Source organism: Phocoena sinus, chromosome 2 (genome assembly GCF_008692025.1).
Source record: "Phocoena sinus isolate mPhoSin1 chromosome 2, mPhoSin1.pri, whole genome shotgun sequence".
NCBI classification, from domain to species: domain Eukaryota; kingdom Metazoa; phylum Chordata; class Mammalia; order Artiodactyla; family Phocoenidae; genus Phocoena; species Phocoena sinus.
In genome coordinates, this window is record NC_045764.1 from 24,184,718 (window position 1) to 24,202,318 (window position 17,601).

The 17,601-nt window shown below is 47.6% G+C and overlaps 1 protein-coding gene across 3 annotated transcripts in view; it reads left to right on the forward strand.

Moving 5' to 3' along the window:
- Nucleotides 1-1,038: 1,038 nt before the first annotated feature.
- SFMBT2 (Scm like with four mbt domains 2) overlaps nucleotides 1,039-17,601 on the forward strand; it is a 213,189-nt gene continuing 196,626 nt past the window's right edge. Inside the window, exon 1 of one of the 3 annotated variants that reach the window (XM_032623494.1) lies at nucleotides 1,039-1,071. The gene's annotated coding sequence lies outside the window, so the exon portion shown is untranslated. Of the gene's footprint in view, nucleotides 1,072-1,288; nucleotides 1,538-4,380; nucleotides 4,450-17,601 lie in introns of those variants that run through there. The other 2 variants (XM_032623493.1, XM_032623495.1) reach the window with 2 other exon arrangements.

A 17,601-nucleotide genomic window follows, 5' to 3' on the forward strand; every position in this document is an offset into this window, starting at 1 on the left:
CCCCGCCCTGCAGAGCGTCCACCTATCCTCCGAGGACCTCTAGTGCCTGAGGTCTCCGGTCCGCGAGGACTCGCGGGGGTGGAAGGACGTGGAAGGACGGGGGAGGAAGGGCGGAGCTGCGAACTCGAAGCAGCCTGGGAGCGCAGGGTCCTCTGGCCCCCCCGGCCCGGGCCAGGGGAGGGCGCGGCGAGAGACGTTCTTAAGAAGGAGATGGATACAATTGGGAGACTCTGGGGGATTTTACCCCTTGTGGCAATAGAGCAAAAACCCTGACAAAACGTGTCAGTTCTCCGTTTCCCACAGAAATAAATTCTAGGCCCCAGCAGCATCTCCTCGCTCCTTAGTACAGCAAAGCCCACCTTCGGAAGTTCTCCGTCTTGCCCACTCGGGCGTCGCCAGCATTTCCGCATTGGGGACTTTACGTTCAGTCTCTGCCCAGCCGTTGCTCGGGCCGGGGAGCTCCACTTTGTCCTCCCCCCACGCCCCGGGCAAAGTGCCCGCGGACCCGCACACGCCGCCGGGAAACCCTGCCTTGCGCCCGTCTGCGCTGACCCTGTTTCACTCCCACCATCGCAGAGGGCCACGTTTTTCTCGGGCAAGATTCCTTTCCCGCCCTACAAGAGCCAGCCCAGGCCAGGTGCCCTCTGCGGTCGCCCCGGCCCGGACATTTCCCCAGGACACGCCGTGGCGACCCTCGCTACCTGTGTCCTGCCGATCTCAGCGGCCAACTGAATTTTCCGACCCCTCTGGGCTCGTTTGCCTGGAAAACCTTTCCCCGACCCCCTCCCGCCATCCCTAAGGGGCCAGGAAATGTTTCAATCTCCATAGAAAAAGCGCAATTTAAGTGCCGGGTGGGGCGCAGTGGGTGGGACGCGGGTCGCGGAGAGAATTGAATTTCTCTCCGCTCGGAACCAGCCTTCGGCGGATAAAGCGCAAGTTTGTGCATTTGGTCCACGGAGGGATTGCAAACCGACGAAACAGAAAGTGTTCCAGTGAGATGCGGAGTTTGCCCAGATTTCCCTGCAGATGGGTGTGCGGAAACGCCTGTGATGGGAACTTTCTGCAGATCGTGTATGGATGGGAGCTAAAGAAAAAAAGGGAGGGGAGCGGGGCGGGGAGGGGGCAGTGGGAGCGTGAAATGTGCCTCTGTGTGTGTGTGTGGGGGGGGGAATGTGCCCAGACGCGGAGGCGTCACGGGGGGGCGTCACAGCGGGGGCAATGGAAGGAGTGCGGAACGTCCCGCAGGCTAATTGGCTTAAGACGTTCTGCAAGCGCTTGGAAAAGGTCGTTGAGGGAGTTCGCTGCACACACACAAAATAATAATCTTAAAAAAGAGTGCCGGGCATGCGCACAGAGAGGATGCCATATTGGAATGAGGCTGTAGTGGGAGTCGGCGGAGTGGAGCGGGCGCGCTAGGGAGGCGGCGGGCAGGGAGCGAGCAAAGCAGAGCTAGCGGGTGAGGCCGGTGTCCCCCCACCCCGCCCACGGCGGCGCCCGGGGTCTTGGTCCACGCCGCGGGGAGGACGAACTTCATCAGGTAGGACGCCGCGCGGTCGCTGTCCCCGCGCCCAGCCAGCCCAGCGAGCAGACCTCCGGCCCGCAGGTTGAGCGCGCCGGTCAGCTTCTTTTTTCCAGCTCCGAAAAAAAAAGGGAAGCTGGAGCCAGCCCGGGGGTGGGGGGCTGGAGGAGGGGGTGCTGAGGGAGAGGAGCGAAAGGGAAGGACAGGAGGAGAAAGCGACATTACTGGAGCAGAGCCCCAAAGTCCGCTCTGCGCTCCGGGTTGTCATTTTTGCTCCCCCGGTCCCTCGGCTTTGCAAAGCCCGGCCTTGCGGGGGTCCGTCCGTAGTTGCAAAGTGTCCTCCTACCAGGGTGCAAGCTGTCCCCTCCCGCCTCCCACCTTCCTCATTTGTGCGCTCATTTTAGCGACGCAGCCGCCCTTGCTACCCCGCGCTCTCTCGTTGGGGTCTCTTTCTTCTTCTTCCTTTTTTTTTTTTTTTTTGGTGTGTGTGTTTGGGGGTGCCGGGGGGGGAGTGGGGGGAGAAGATGTGGAGTGAGGACTGGAGGCCAACCACCAAGGGGGTTAAAAATCGTGGGCACATTCGGAATCCCCCCTTTGGTAACATTTGCCTGTGCAGCTGAAATGAAATTGTCAGTAGTAGTTTCGGAGCGTGCTCCCGCATGGATGATCTTTTTGTTCTTTTTTTTCTTTTCTTTATTATTATTATTTTTTTCTTTTACGTTAAAGTAATATCCTGTCACTTGGGGCTTTCCTGTTGTCTACTCTCATATGACCTTTCAATTACTAATCTGATCTGGCTTGGGAGTTTATTTTTTTACTGTGTGTGTGTGTGTGTGTGTGTGTGTGTGTGTGTGTTGGTAAAATCCGCCAAAAAAACAACTGTAGGAACTGCTAGATATATTTACTGATTTTTGACCCGAGGCGGCGAGAGGGGATTAACCGGAGAAAGGGGGAGCCTTAGGTGAGGGAAGTGGTTGATTTGCGGTGGCCAGACGCAAGTCCAGAGCCCGATCCGTACTCGTGTTTTCTTGGAAGCAACGGCGGGGAAGGAGTATTTAGAAGCTGTGCCAGTTTCAATATGGCGGGCTAAGGTGGCTTTTAAAAACTGAAAATAAAGGTTTTGAGGTGGGAAAAAACCCAACCGGAGGTGCCATCTCTTAGTTTCAACTCTCTTTGACTACTCCAGTAGCTGCTTTAGCGAATTAAATGGGAAAAAAGAGAGGGAATGAGCTGCCCTAGTTTTTTCCGTGGTTAGAGTCTGCGTGTGTCCAGTCCATTGCTAAAGGGCAGAGGGGTACCGCTGGCCCGGACCGGGGCATCCGAGCACAACTGCTCTGTGTGCCTTTGGATCAGTGTGCATACCTGTGTGTGCAGTTGGCGGGGAGGGTGCCAAAGAGATCCACCCTGAATTCGTGTGTGCGTCTTGGAACCAGACCCTACCATGATTTGACATGACAAACTGCTGACACGTGGTGCAAAATACATGAGGGCAGAGGAAATGATTTATTTCGGCTTTCTAGGAGACCAGTTCTCTTTCTCTGTATGCTGGATCCTGTGTGCGTAAAGCCCGGTAGGTGGAGCGGGGAGGTGCTTATTAAAAGGACTCACTGTCCAGGGTTTCGGGTGAAGTCGGACTGCAGACGCCCGTGGGGTTCTGTGTGCAGGGGGCGCGCTGCAGTTAGCGGTGGGCACCCGGTGCAGTTCGTGCTGCGCCGCGGTGGGGTGGGAGGTGGGGGGGCCGGCGTCCGGGGCATGGTGGGTGGGGTGGGGGAGTGAAAGTGCAGCGGCGGAAGGGCGGGGGCGCGCGGACCTCCGCTGCAGAGCGTGCATGGGGGAGGGGAGGAGTTGCTTTTGGAGTTGCGATTTAGAGCCGGTGGGGGATGGGGAGAGCGTTAGCGGAAGAAAGTGTCCCTTGCTCTGATCGGGCTCCGAGAGGGCTGGATCCGCTAGGGGCTTTCTAGGCGAGCGAGCGGGGGTGTCGCCTTGGGCTTTGAGAGGGCGGCGAGGTGCCGGGGAAAGGCCGGCCTCCGGCCCGGGAGAAGGTCAGGGAGCGGACTTTGAGGGCAAAGTCGGAGCTTGTGAGTGGAGCCCAAGGGAAAGCAAGCAAACCGAGCGCCCTTAGTTGGGAACTGGGGTCCCCGACAGGGGTCGCTAGTGGCCAGGATGCAGCCGCGGAGCGGAGGTCGCGTAGCTGTGCCAGCGGGGTGGACCTGGGGGACTGGGGCCACACGGCGGCCGCGCGCCGTCCCCAGGGCTAGGCGAGGGCCGGTCCGGGGGACCTTCTCTGTGCCCGTGGCCTGATGGCGCGTCTTCCTAGTGCGCCAAGATGATTTTAAATCATAGGGTTAAAAAGATAGCGCTGGCCAGGTCTGCAGTTACCGCAGAAACGTGGTCTCTGGGCATTTTCAGAGGCCTGGAGGGAGGACCGATGGGGTCAGCTTGTCTTCCCACTTAGACGGACGCCGCGCTGTCGGATAGGCCAGTCCCTCGCGGCGGCCCGTGGGTGGGGCCTGGAGGGAAGCATCACCAAGATGCGAGACCCCGCGGCAGATTTTCCCTCCGACCTGGGCGGCGGGGTTGAGCGATCGGCGACCTTCAGGCCCAGACGCGCTTCGCACCCCCAGCCCCCGGGCCGAGCTCGCGGCGCGTCCCCGGCGCTCCGGTCCCGCGCGTCCCCCCGGGGACAGCTCTCCCGTGGGCTTCGCCCAAGTGGAAACCAGCCTAAGATGGCTCTGTGCTTGTAAACTGCAGTTTCAGCTGGGAACCCCTCCCCTCGTCCTCCTGACGTCGCGGCTGACAAGCGCACAATTCACTCCAACGCCCCGAAACCTGCGATTTTGCACCGAGCTGTGCGGTGGAAGCGAACATACAACCGACTGCGAAGAACATTCCACAGGATTCTCGCAGGGCCCAAGTTTTCCTTCTCTTGGGTAGGAGCGGGAGGAGGGAGGAACCGAGACGAGGCAGGAGCACGGCCGACCCCCGCCCCGAAACCGGGGCTGGGGACTTTCACGCGTATAAAACGCAGGGAGGTGCCCCGGGAACGCGGAGGGTGGCCTTGCGGAGAGATGGCCACTCACAGGGCCGCTCGTCCTTGACCACACTGGTGGTGTCGGGAGTCCGGACACGACGCCGGGAAGCCTGGGCAGCCGTTTCCAAACTTCTGTAGACCTGCTTGCAGTTTCGCTTTCGAAATTTTCGGGATCTTTGGGTTTATAGAGTTGGGTGGGATTCCAGGAAGGGCAGGGCGCCAGGGGCTGGCCTCAGGGCTACTCGTTCCTTTCAGTGCAGAAGTGAGACTGCTCAACCACCCGGGCGTCCCCCGCGGTGCCTCCCTGGACCCCGAGCGCCGGCGCCTTTGAGGGTCTGGGGCTCCAGGCCCCGCGCTCCGCCCCGACTCCGGAGAGTTTGGTCCCCGCGCCGCGTTTTGTCGGTTCCAGCGGCGCAGCCGCGGCGGATCCGAGCCCACTGGTGGGAAACTGCCTCCGACGCGGGCAGACCCTGCCTGAATCCAGATCCATCGCCGCCGCTCTCTACCTTCCCTCACCCTTCCACCCTTGCACCGTAGCGGAGGGACCCGGGGGACCGATTGGCGTGTCTGTACCAAGCAAATGGACCCAGGTTTCACCAGGTCGGAGAAAAAGCGAAAACAGGCTCAAATTCGGCCCCGTTTCCTGGGAAGTCTTTGGGGGTGGGGAGCGAGGTGGAGCGGGTAGGTGGGGGGGGGAGGGGAGAGGCCTTGGTGGTCAGATAGAATTGCTGGCTAGGCTGTCCCTTGAGATAGGAGATCTGCTACTTTCTCCGTTCGAAGCATTAAATTTGCACACACTCTGCTTCCTCCTTTCCATTTTTTATCTTAGTTCATTGCTGGGACCCTGCCGCTGCCTGGAAGGTGGCTGGGGTGGGCGGGGGACCATACACCCATGCGCACCAGAAACCCTCCAGTCCCCTACCCAAGCTGTGCGCAGAACCCATTCCAGGGCCAGTGGAAACCACTGCCCAGTGGCAGGGCGATTCAGCAGCCCTTACCCCAGAGAAGAGTTCCATCAGCCAATCTGTCTTGATGTGTGTGGTTCTAGAAGTGCCAGCTGAGGCCTGCAGGGGTGACAAAGGAGTATTTCCCATTTCCCATTAGGTTACCCACATCTTGAACCTCAAACAAGCCATCTGCTGGGACATGAATTTCACTAATGATGGGAGTAATTGATCAGAGAGGGCTTTTCCTCTTCATGTTTTCTTGCAGAAATTGTGGACTAAGTTTTTGGGAAACCTTGCTGGTTTCCCCAAACCAGCTCTATGATAACTAGCTTTATGATTCTGGACTTAAAAAAAAGAAGCTGGAAGCAGAAGAGGGACCTGAAGAAAGGGGAAAACCATGGTGATTTTTTCCCTTTTCTCTTAAGACTTTCCTTTGCTGTCCTGGGAGTGCTGTTGGGTCATCAGATCCCATTTTGCCCACTCTAGTTGAGGAGGCATTTTCCACCTTTCTCTCTGTGCCATTGTCCCCAAAGGACTTGCCAAATCTGAGCAAAAATGCTGGGTGATGGAAACATTGCTCTGAGCAGTAAGTGAATGAGACTTCCCTTGAATTGATAGAGGGTGCTTTTGGGATCAGAGAAGCACATGTAGTGAAAATGCAGAAGATTTCAAAGTAAAAGAGTTCTTTTTTTAAAGTAATTTGAACAAAAATAGTCTACTGTGGAATTTGAATTACCTCCAGTTCTAGTATTAGATACCATTTCTTTCTTAGTATTTCACTATTTTTGGAAATTTTGGAGTTCCTGTAAGAGTGTAGAGGCCATAAAGGAGAACTTGTAAAAGGTTCTTGTCCCCCAAAGAAACTACGATCCATAGTTCAAGACACAGTCAGTGTTTTTTTTCCTGACTGTTCTTACATCGACATTGCCCTAGTAGTAACTTACTGTTCCCATTCTACAAGTAAGAAAAACTGGTTAGGGAAATGATACTTGTCATGACAAACCATCTGTGCATTTGTAGTGGTGACCCGTGTTCTGACAGCTCTGTTTTGTAAGGAAGATTCCTGACAGAGGAGGAGATGACACAATCAGGAAGAAGCCTGGCTTCTAGTTTCAGCGATGCTTCCATCTGGCTGTATGACCTTGGACGAGTTACTGGATGTCATCTTTCTGAGCCTCAACTTCCATATCTACATAATAGGTGCTTTGGACTGGAATCTCACTCAGAGATCCCCATGGTTCTATTTGGGGAAAAAAAAAAAAAAGATCTGTGGTTCAACACATCTATGCAGACCTGCTCAAGTGATTCATCTTTCAGACTCTTGTCCGGAAGGTAGGGTGGAAACATTACTGGCCATCATTACAGAGGGTGTCTTTGAACGTAGGTCACTGTGCAGAAGTAACGTGGTTATTGTTAAGGGATGCAAGTTCCACATGGGGTCATGATTTCACTTGTGCTCTGGAAAAGGAGAGGTGTAGAGAAATTGAGGCATACCACTCTAGCCTTCATATATAATCCCAATAATGGCAGGGCCTGGGCCAGCTCATAAAGAATACAGGCCATAAAGAAAAACCTGATTTGAGTTTGCTCTAATAATTCCTAGGACTAGAAGGGGCCATTCCAAATAGCCCTCTCTACCCCGCCTGCCCAGACAGGGTGTGTGCTTGGACCTTATTCAATTATATTCATAGTGCCGGTGGATGGCTGCAGCCTCCAGGTAACCCAGCCAGTGAAAGAATCAGATCTGACCCTCCATTTTCCATTCCTGCCCTTCAGGCTGGGCCACTGGGCAAGTACTTCCTCTCTTTGTAAGACTGATAATGTCCTGGGACATTCTTAGAAAACTTGGTCTTGTTGGCTAAACCAAGTGTTGGCCGTTTGGAGGTCCGTATAAATAAACAAGATGTTTATAGACAGGACAGTGTATCGTAAATAAGGGAAGATACTCAATATAGAGCTTGCGGTCTAAGAGGGAATGTTATATGATTTATATAAAGTTATCAAATAAAATTCTTAAAGGATTGGTTTTGCATGATCAGTACAGCAGTGTTCTGATTAAAAGTTGCCACCATCTTACTCCCCACCTGGTTAGCCCGTAGAGAATTTTAAAACGTGCTAATTCTTCGCTATACATTGATAGTTAGGGTCCTTCATGTTACCGGTAAGATGATACTCACTACTCTAAAGGTTTTGCTCTCTTGTCAGGTAGGTTTCTATTCTTGTGATAAGATAGATGTCTTTGACACTGATTTAAAGAAAGAATCCATTGTGCTTTTTGGTTTCATTCTTTTTGATTTTCTTAAAAACAAAAGTGACACATTTTGGTAGATGCCTTGCATTTGGTGAATTCTGAAGTGTCAGCGAGTGGCAAAGAGCATCAGCAGTTGTGACTACAAAGGAGGGGTTTGGAGCTGGTGGGACGGGGGAAGGTGGGACAGATTTGTATCCTGTGCTATTTTTCCCCCTTCAGTTGTATTGGCTGAGAAAAGATACCTTGTAAGGTTATTTAAGCATCCTTTCTCCTAAATTTGGCAAGTTGTTGTTTTTTTTTTCTGTTTCATTTAAAACTGAATTATGAACTCAGTCACTTTCAGCTACAATACGAGCATCTGAAATTCCAAGCGCAAGTTCCTACAAAGTCTCATGCAAAAGATAATTCAAACAGATGCTCACTGAAAAAACACACATTTGGATTTGAAAGCGTTGTGGGATTACTCTGATTTGGAATTATCTGTTTACTCAGACTAATATTAAAAAAAATAGTAATACTTATTTAAGCATCTACTATTTGCCAGCCACTCTTCGAATTGTTTGTATTTGTATATCCTCGATTTTATGAGTGTTGTCACCTCCATTTTGCACATGGGGAGATGGAAAGGGAGCCTGAGTCACTTGCTAGCAAGTTTGAGCAAGAGAGAGAGTGAGGATTTGAATCCTAGTCTTAAACTGTCTTGAAACTGTGTATATTGATTATCTGCTATGTGTGAGACACAACCTGGCAATTTAAGTACAATAGCTTATTTAATCATTATAAGTGAGTGCTGGTATCTTTATCGGTAATTTATTGAGGCTTTGGGGAGGTTATACAGGGCCACACAAATACATTTGTTTTTTTAAAATATTTTATTGAAACAGTAAGACTAGAGCATTTTCCTTTTGCATTCAGTTCAGACAGTCATGGGAGAACAGAGCTTAAGTCACTGTTTTTAAATTTTGAAGTGAAATTACGCGGTGTTCCTGGGTTGGGAAAGAATGTTGTTCATAGTCACGTGATTTGACCATTAAAGCTTTGGAAAGTGTTGAATTTCTGAAATTTCATCTTGATTTAAAAAATAATTGGGAATTCCCTGGTGGTCCAGTGGTTAGGACTCGGTGCTTTCCCTGCCGTGGCCTGGGTTCAATTTCTGGTCAGGGAACTAAGATCCCACAAGCCACGTGGCGCGGCCAAAAAAAAAAAAATTGGCTTTAATATAAGTCTGTTTTCTTCCCCCCTCCTCTCTGGAAGACACTACCCACCAATGAGGGTGAGAATAAGTTTAAAAATGTAGAAGTAGTGGAGAGTGGAAATCAAACAGACAGCATGGAAAGCTGGGGAAGGAAGTATGAATTTTCCCTTCTAAGTAGCATTGGCCACTCGTGAGCACAGTCTCCTAGATTCTACTGAAGTTCTTGATGTTTTATTGGATTATTTTCTTCTGTGGTATGAAACTGAAGATAAAACCCCAAAGCTGTTCTCCCTGGGACGTCTAGGTCAACTCTGCTTCTCTTTGCTCCTGGGTCATCAGCTCCTTGCAGGCTCCTCCAGGGGTGAGTTGACGTCACGCTTGAAGCTGACAGCTCAAAGCCAGCTCCACTTACCCTATGTGAGTGGAAGTTGATTTCACTTCCTTAAAAGTCAAGTTCTGCCAACTCAGAGTAGCTGGATTTTCATAGAAAGTGGCTTTGGCATCATTTTAGAAAGTGCACTAAAGATGGTGTGAATACACTATGGCCGGATAGTTAGAGTGAACCAGTCTTGGGAATTTAGAAACCCCAGTTCTGGTTCAGAGCTTTTCATGTGATCTTGGTCCAGTGGGTAAGACTCTGTGCTTCCACTGCAGGGGCTGCGGGTTCGATCCCTGGTCTGGGAACTATAAGATCCTGCATGTCTCTCGGCCAATAAGAACAACAAAAAAGAGTGGAGTGGTAGAAAAATCTAGGGGGATGGAGGGAAAAGCACAGTGCCACAATTTCGGTTGGATTCCTCTGGTGTTTACATACATTTCTGTAGAGAAGACACTGCCTTTCTAAGGGCAGAGAAGTGGACAAGGGCAGCCTTAGAATGAAGGTACGTGGGGAGGTGGTGGGGGGGAGGTGAGGGTTTACCTGGAAGAGAGTTAACCTGTGTCTTTGTGAACCGGAGGACAGAGGTCTTGAAGATGATGTTAAGAAATCCAGAGTGCAGATGTTTACTGTTCCAGGCATCCCACTTGTTTTCTTAATTAACATCATGGTTGATATTAACTTACTAGGTTAAAGTTCATCTGCTTCTAATCATAGTTATTCTTTTTTTTTGCGGTACGCGGGCCTCTCCCGTGGCGGAGCCTCCGGACGCGCAGGCTCAGCGGCCATGGCTCACGGGCCCAGCCGCTCCGCGACATGTGGGATCTTCCCGGACCGGGGCACGAACCCGTGTCCCCTGCGTCGGCAGGCGGACTCTCAACCACTGCGCCACCAGGGAGGCCCCATAGTTATTCTTTCATAATGCATCATCTTTTATTTGTAAACATACAAACCACAGATGTAAAATCACTACCCCAACCTCTAGCTGTTTGTTGCAGGCTGATGGTTGGACCCCATTTTGCTCATTTTGCCCAGATCGATTTGCTAAGGTTTCCACTGACCCGTCAGCCTGATTTTGGTCCTTTTTGAATGCTGCAGGCCTCATCCTGCATATTTTGTCTTTGTCCATCTTATTCTCAGTTCTCAACCTTAATTTTCCACGTGGCCTAATTAAGAAGAGGCTTTTTAAAGCCCCAGAAGATAAAAAGATGTGTGTTGGAGAGACTTACCTCCCAGGTTTTTTGATTTTTGTTTTTTTGTGTTTTGGGGGGCTGATTTGTCAGATATTTATCCGGTGGCAGGTGACAGGGAGAGGGCTCTTCTAGCTGAGTAGAGTTCTCGGAGGGGTCTGTCAGCCAGGCCCAGAGTCTTCCAAGAAGCATTAACCTCAGTGTGCTGACGAAACAGAAAAGAAAGTTATACAGAACATAGCTGGTGATGCTTCATACTGAAGCTGACAATTTCCAAGATCCTTCAGGGCCACACGCCTAATGGATTGAACCCCTGCCAGATGTGCTCCCCTGATTTCAGGGAAGGAGATGTGAACAGCTGGATGCCATCATTTATTTATTTACTTTTTATTGGGGTAGAGTTGTTTTACAATGTTGTGTTAGTTTTTACTGTACAGCAAAGTGGAGTCCCTGTGCTATATAGCAGGTTCTTATTAGTTACCTATTTTATACATATTCGGGTATATATGTCAATCCCAGTCTCCCAGTTCATCCCACCCCCCAGATGCCATCATTTTAGTGAAGGCTGATGGTTATGGAGCAACTCGTTTTTCTCTGCTCCCCTCTACCTTGGTCTCCAGCAGTCCACAGCACTGTTACTAAAAACAGCCAAGTCTGGAATCAAACCTACCAGCCCTGGTTTTCTGATGTTCTGCTTGGAGACCAGAGAGTGGCTCAGTGGTAACAGAACGTTTGGAGCCTTGAGTTTTGGTTCTTGTCATTTATTGTCTTTAAAACTTTAACTTAAATATGCTTTATTCTTCCCAGCCAGCTGCAAAATGCAGACTGCCCTCTTCCCCTTTTCGTCCCTGCACTGTGAACTACAGCGGCTTTGGGCAGCGTAGCAGATTGTACACTTTGAGTAGCCAGCTGGGCATTGGGGACCCGACCCCCGCTCTTTTACAAAAGCTTTTGGGATCCAGTTTAGACCATGGTGACTGTTTCCTTTTTTGAGCCTTTATTCCGTTGGAGCGGATGCTATATTGTTCTCTCCTACTACATACACTTTTAACCAGGAAGGTCTGGGAAAACCCAGATATCCTGAAATGTTTGAGTGGGAGGGGAGACTTCAGGAGGCTTCTAGAACAGTCCCTGTGTTTTGCAGACGAGAACAGTGTTGCTTGTTGTTGCAGTTAAAAAGGCCAAGGGTACATTCTGCTAAGTGATGGTTACATTATGGGGTAAAACCGGATCTTCTGCAGTCTTTGGTAGGGTTTGTTACCTTTCCCAAGTTCTTTATAACCAAAGTAAATGAGGGTGTTTTTCTTGACTTTGCATAATGATTTGCAGTTGGATGGGCTCCACTCATTACTATCTTATTATTTACTATCTTATTACTCTAGTACATTTCCTTTCTGCATTTAAATGATATCACTGATACCATGTGATGGGTGCCCCGTTTTATGCATATGTATCTGTGGCTTAAAGTCAGCACCTGAAATGCTCTTCAGTTCTTTTTGGAATCCTCAGCTCCGTTGCAGAACCCTGCAGGCCGCGGTGACTCTCTGGCTGCATCCTTCAGAGGTGGGCTTGCAGAGTCCTGATTGGCACTTTTCATCGTCGGTGTCTTAGTTGATGGCAGGATGACCGCGTGGTATCCCCAAAGCATCACTGCTCTGCATCTGTCTTGCTCGTAGTCATCTGATTCATAAAAATCCCCTCAGAAAATTAGATACTGATGATTAGATGTTATCCGTGCATGTCTAGCTTACAGAAGGGTCCTTTGTAAGATTTCTTTACTTCTTGAGTTCTCATGACTGTACATACAACACATGGGCTAGCTTCCCTGAAATGACTCATATGTACACGTGTGTGATGTGAGATGCAATTCTCCTGTAGAATATGAGGTTACTTAGCTTTCTTACAGCCTTGAATCGATGCTCGGATTCATTCCTCTTAATGTTTGTAGGTGACGGGGAAATCCTGTGTTTGGAGTTTGTCCAAGATGTTAGCACTAAATGTCTGCGTTAATTCTGAAACATCACGCTTCTTTGATAAGGTCTCACAACCAGGCTCTTCTGTGTCAAGTACTTCATGTCAGTCATAAGCTAACCTAAGGTTGGTGTTTACCTTTGTGGCTTGGAAGTAAATTTCTGGTGTAAGAAACCCTGTATCGCTACCTTGATGCAAAGACTGATTGTGTAGTAGATTTAACTGGGTCTTTCAAGGCCTCCGCCGTCTTGACAGTAAATAAGTAGTGAATCATACATAAATAATTGATAGGTAAATAGTTAGTAAATAAGTAAATGAACTTCCAGGATGGGGCACAGCTCGTCTGCAGTTGTAGGTGTTCTCTTCTCTCGAGCGAGTAACTTGGAAGGCTCATTTTCTCATGCCCGCTTCTGAACGACCGATTTTGCTCTGTCTGGAGTGATACACTTGCCGTTTGGTTGGGAGGTTAAGAGGTGACAGTTAAAACCATGAATCAGAAGACACAGTTTGCTATTGTGGGAATCGTAGGCCACCGCCAGCCCTGGTATTCCTTCCTCAACCTCCTCGTATCCCCTACATCTCTTATTTCCTAGGACGGAGGTATGAATCGGGATGTGAAAAATTAGCATTTCTTATGCTGGGGCAGCAGTATGTGTCAGATTTCAATCTATTTAGAGTGAAAACCCGATGAAAACCAATTGCAAAATGGCCGGGAGATTGTGGTCCTAATCAAGGTAAATCAAGCTCTGAGCATATGGTAGATGGCAAAATTCCATGAACCTTGCGCCCCAGAGAATCAGTTCGTCTCCCTTGATGATGGAATCGGGAAGGCCTGTCTCTTCTGAGAGAGGCTGTGTTGGCTGGTGAGAGTGGGGAGAGCTGGGCTTCATCCTGCATTGTTAACAGAGTGATCTGCGTGACAGGCAGGGTGCGTGTAAATAGAAGGAAGCCTTCCTTGATAAGTGCCTGGGCGCTTAACCCCTCTTTGCATCTTCAAAGCCATTTACAAATATGGGACTTGCAGATACTCTTGTGATTCCAGGCTGTTATTTGCATGTTGCTTCTTAGGGAAATGGAAGCAGCGATTTTCAGATATCAGGTTTTGGTCACAACGTGGGTTGTGCATCCTTCCGAATCCTCTGAGATTTTCCATTTTGATGGAAATGTTTGGAAAGGTCTTAGCTCAGATTAGGTGTCCTGTGCTCGTTTTGAAATTCCTGGAGTGTGAAATGAGGCAGTTTTCTCTGTGATTTAGACATGCTAGATTTCCAAGGGCAGCTAGAGCATGTCTGGAATTCCATAAGCTTTTAGTTTAGGCCTTCACTTTTAATTTTCGGTTTGGGGAAGAGTCTCTCTTCAGAGTCACATAAAAAACAAAACAACTGCAAACCTTTTTTTCCCATTTCTGAGTAGCAAGCTTGAAATTGTTAAGCATGTTCATTGGTAGGAAAATTGCCCATTCCTTGAACTAGTTTAAGGCAGGTCCCTTTGAAAGGACTGGATAATTCGGTAACTGAAAAGAAATGCGACATTTCTTTTATTGCTGTTATAATAATGCTCACTGGAGTGAGTCCTTCTGAGTAGTACGCCTTTGGACCTTGCCTTTCGATGAATGGAGAGAAGAATGATTTCTAATGCTAAGGTATCTTCATTAATCCAATGTAAAGTTTCACTTTTTCACCTGAACTTTGAGAATTTTGGTTTCAAAGTCTAGTTGTACAATGATAGTTTAACATTTATCACGTCTAATAAAGAAATCAAGGAGAAAAATGGGGTACTAGCACTAGCTTAGGGAAAGGAGAAGATTTATTGACACACGTCTGGAGATCTGAAATTGGGGCTGCACAGCTTTTTAGTGTTTTAGTGGATTTAGGAGGGAGATCTTGTTTCTCAGAGCCTACACTGCAGGGAAGAAATGACTGTGTTTCTGGGACGTTCCCTTCTAAACCCCTGTCAGTAGGCAGGAGAACCCCCTCCCAGCCCTCGTGTTAGCATATGGGAGAATCCTCTTCTGTGTAATTTGACCAACCTAAGAGCAAAGACTTAAAGACACATTGGGGTTTCCTTTGGGAAGGACGCAGCTGGGTCTCTGTGCAGTGGTTCCCAAGGTGTACAGTCTTCACCCCTGCGCACTGAGATGTCAGTCAGCCTTTTCATTCCGCACTCATAAACGTGAGAAACCACAAAGTATTACCAGACTTCTGAGGTAGGCAGCTAATATAAAACAGTAGAGACCAAAACTAACCAAGGGAGAAAAGTACCTGCTCTTACAAAGGAGAGAAGAAACATCTTACAAAAAAAAAAAAAAAATCATGAATGGCCTCAGGGATATAATAGAAGATTTTACATCTATGGAACAAGGTAGGATGGAAAAAGGGAATATTCAAAGAGTTAAAAAGAGCCTCTTGAAATTAGATTGTAAAACTCCATAGAAGAGCTAGAAGAGGAATTCAAGGAAATACCCTAGATGGTAGGTTAAAGAGTAAAGGGGCATAAAAGGGAAAATGAGGGGGATTAACGAGATTCAACATTGGAATGAATATTAGAATGAAAGAACAGAGAAAACGGAGGGGAGGAAATTGGCAGTAATTCCAAGAAATATCCTGGAACTGAAGAATAGTTTCCAATCTTGAAGGAAGTCATTCAGAGCCCCCAAGCCACAAGTAGATCACCATTTGGTACCCCACTGTGAAATTTCAGAACATCAGAGGATCCGGTCATTAGGATGGGACCAGACTTCTCAACAGTGGAAGCTGGAAGACAATGTGGGGAACCCTCAAAATTCTAAGAGAGGATGTCTTTCCAGTTTAGGATTTTTAATTGACATCTAGGTAATTACAATGTTGTGTTAGTTTCAGGTGTACAGCAAAGCGATTCATATATATATTTATATATATTTGAAGATTCTTTTCCATTATAGATTATCACAGGATGTTGACTATAGTTCCCTGTGCTATACAGTAGGTCCTTGTGGTTTATCTATTTTGTATATAGTGGTGTGTATCTGTTAATCCCAAACTCCCAATTTATCTCTCCCCCTGCTTCCCCTTTGATAACCGTAAGTTTTTTTTCTATGTCCGTGAGTCTGTTTTGTAAATAAGTTCATTTGCGTCGTTTTTAAAAATTCCACATATAAGTGATATCATATGATATTTTCCTTTCTCTTTCTGACTTACTTCATATAGTATGATAGTCACTGGGTCCATTCATGTTGCTGCAAATGGCATTTTCTTTTTTGTGGCTGAGTAGTATTCCATTGTATATATGTACCACATCTCCATTATCCATTCATCTGTCGATGGACATTTAGGCTGCTTCCATGTCTTGGCTGTTGTAAATAGTGCTGCCATGAACATTGGGGTGCACGTATCTTTTCCAAATTAGAGTTTTGTCTTTTCCAGATATATGCTTGAGGAGTGGGATTGCTGGATCATGTGGTAAAGAATATTTTTTACCCACCTAAACTATGGGTTAAAACGTGAGAACAGGTTAAAGACATCTTTATGCAAGGCTGCACATGTTTCTACTAAATCCTTTCTTAGGAACCTTTTGAAGAATGTGCTCCATCAAAAGGTGGGAGAAAACCAAGTGAGGAAGACCTGGGACACAGAATAAGAGGAGAATCTCATAAAAGAAGTGAAGCAAGATCTCAGGATAACACCTGCTACCAGGCATAGAAGGCAGTTAGTCTTGATTAGAGCAGAACAGAAAGCCTTGGTAGAAATTACTGCAAGATGAAATTAAGAAAATACCTATATATCTCAGATTATCGAGAGATTTAGACAGTGAATGGAAAAATTGGCTTTGAAAGGGTGAAAAGTATGTAGAAAGCTAAGGTCATGGAAGAAACAAGGCCATCATTAACTCCAGGGAAAACTTGGGTGAGAAAGGAAAAGTAATCATAGTGCACCACATGGATCTGCTGTAATGTCTTTATAGAGCCATAGTAATGGGATCATACCTATTAGGAGGATGTAATATATATATATGTATACCACACATACACATATATATGAAAAGAGAGAGAGAGGTGATGTGAGTGGTAGAGTATCCCCTGATAAAGACAAAAAACTGCACAATTAATAAGTAAGCTGTTATTCAGAGATGAGATGAATGCCAAAACAATCCGCTCTAAAAGAGTTGGGAAGTGATTGCCTCAAGGAGGAGAAGGGCAGGAGACTGCTGTTTCTTTTTTTGTGGGGGGAGGGGTGCATCATGTACAAGCCTTGTAGAATATTTGGCTTTTGAAATTATATGCAGACATAACTGATATAAAAACTCATCTGCTAGTCTATTATATATCAATAAAGCTGGGGAAAATATCTGCTAGGAATGAGGGACCTAACACAAAGAGTTCCTAGAGATGATGTGATCCAATCTCCTCTTGACTCTTGAGAAAACTCAGGCTGGGAAAAAAGAATTTGTCCAGATACATTGCTGCACAAAGAGAGTGGCTCTGCCATAAACAGTCAACACAATAAGTTCTTGGTACTGTAACTCTTATCGAACTTTCACGGACAACAAGCTCACCTGACTTCAGGCAGATGGTAAAGCAAATCTCGACTTTGCAAAACAATGGAATTCAGAGAACAGGTATTCTATAAGGAAAATGATTTATAATGCAAAACTAATGCACGTTATTTAATGCAAAACCATTTCTACAAAACCCAACCTTCCTCTCCCCACATTTAAATGACTTTGCAGAAATATTATGTGCTCTACTGTACTTATGATAGATACATTTTGATGAGGAACTGTTTTCTCTCTCTAAACAACCCAGGCAAAAGTCTTCCTTTAATAAAGCAGTGGTTCTTAGGATGTGGTCCTTGGACCAGCAGCAATCAGCATCACCTGACTAGAGATACCAGATGAGTAGGCATTATCCCAGATCTACTGAAGCAGAAGCTCTGGGCAGGGGGCCCAGCAGTCTGAGTTTTGATACGCGCCCCCCAGGAGATTCTGCTCTTCTTTAAACTTTGAGAACCACTGAAATAGTCGATGACATTAAAGGCAATGCTGACCCCCGACTTCTTTAGAAGTTAGGCTCATGGGGGTGAGTCCCCACTACGTGGGGATCCTTTTTCATTTCCTACAGACCTCATTCTCCTCGAGGTTTAAGCA